Below are 1,680 nucleotides of genomic sequence, written 5' to 3' on the forward strand. Positions count from 1 at the left end.
AATTATTTACAAATTATAGAAATAAAACAAATGAAAGAAAGAGAGGAGTGATGAAACGGACGAACAATAATGTGGCCCCAAAATGTAGTTAATTTGATCATTATACCATTATATAAAGGCCAATCAACATAGCTGTTTCTTTCACGTATGAATATCCTAATATTCAAAAATAAATTTTGCATTCTTGAAAATCGGCAAGATGTATAGTAATTACTAATGTCACTCGCTGCAAAATAGGTCAATTTTACTAAGTCTTATACTTCAATGCGCAAAATAGTAGTTTTGAGTTTATTAACTATACTTTGTGCTCAACCTTTTTACAAGTGTTTGCTAATAAAATTAAAAATCAACTGAATAAAAGATGTTTTAAGAAGTCAAAAATATATTGTTAGGATAGTCGACTGCACATTAGTTAGTGTGATATTGTCCGTTTTGAGTCAAGACTGCACAAATTTATTTTTTTCGGATTTATAATATTTGTCTTTCAGCAATTTTCAAGGGAACTTAGGGAAGAAGCGTATTCGGAGTATGTGATATTTAAAAATAAACGGAGAATTATACTGAGATACATAAACAAATATTGCGACGCAAAAATATAAAAAGAAGGCTCAGACCATCCACAACGGGTCTCGCCGGCGTCTCGCATCTCGTCTCAGCGAGACGAGACCCCGGCGAGACGCGTTGCAGCCTCCATCTCGTCCCGTCCCGTCGCGCGTCTCGTCGCGCGTCTCGCCTCGGCGAGCCACGAGACGAGCTGTCTCGCCACGCGCCTAGGCGACGTGGCGCAGCCCGGCGTCGTGCGTGACGCCCACTCGCCGGCCCGCGAGTGGGCGTCGTCACGTGCTGACGCAATAAATATTTTTTTTTAAAAAAAATTCGAATTTAAATAAAAAAAAAATTTTGTAACGGTATTATTACCGTTTTTTTGTTTTTTTGTTTATATTTTTTTTGTTTTTTATTAAATTTTTTACTCTATAAATACTCCTAAACCCATCCTCATTTACACACAACTACACATCTATTCTTCCTATTAGTTTTTTTTTTATTTTGTGTGTTTTTTTATTAGCCCTTCCGATTAGTTTTTTTTTTTATTTTGTGTGTTTTTTTATTAGCCCTTCCGATTAGTTTTTTTTTTATTTTGTGTGTTTTTTTATTTTGTGTTTTTTTTTAAATTTTTTTTTTGTGTGTTTTTTTATTTTGTGTGTTTTTTTTTGTTTTAATTTTAATAAAGTGTGTTTGTTTAAATTGAATTGGGTTTTAAAAAAAAATTATAAATTAAATTGAATGAATAGTAATTAAGAGACGGTATAGAGACGGAGCGTTGCAGGTTCCGTCTCTTAGTTAAGAGATGGAGGAAAAAAGGACAGTGGGGCCCTCAAATAGTGCTCAAATAGTAGTTAAGAGACGGTATAGAGACAGCGTTGTGGATGGCATCATATTATTAAGCGTAACAAATTCAAGTTAACTTGACTAGTGAGGCACGTTAGGAAACCACATACACCCATGCCAACGACTAATCATTTTAAAGAAACTGCCCACTGAAAATATACCGTTTCCAACATACATTTCCACTTTATTTCATTAGTAACAATCTCATCAAGGTATAAACATATACAAAGGGTTAATTATATGAAATTTGGTCGAATTTGGTTCGTCCCATAAATTTAAAAATCAACTAAA

This window comes from Salvia splendens, chromosome 1 (genome assembly GCF_004379255.2).
Source record: "Salvia splendens isolate huo1 chromosome 1, SspV2, whole genome shotgun sequence".
Taxonomy (NCBI): Eukaryota; Viridiplantae; Streptophyta; class Magnoliopsida; order Lamiales; family Lamiaceae; genus Salvia; species Salvia splendens.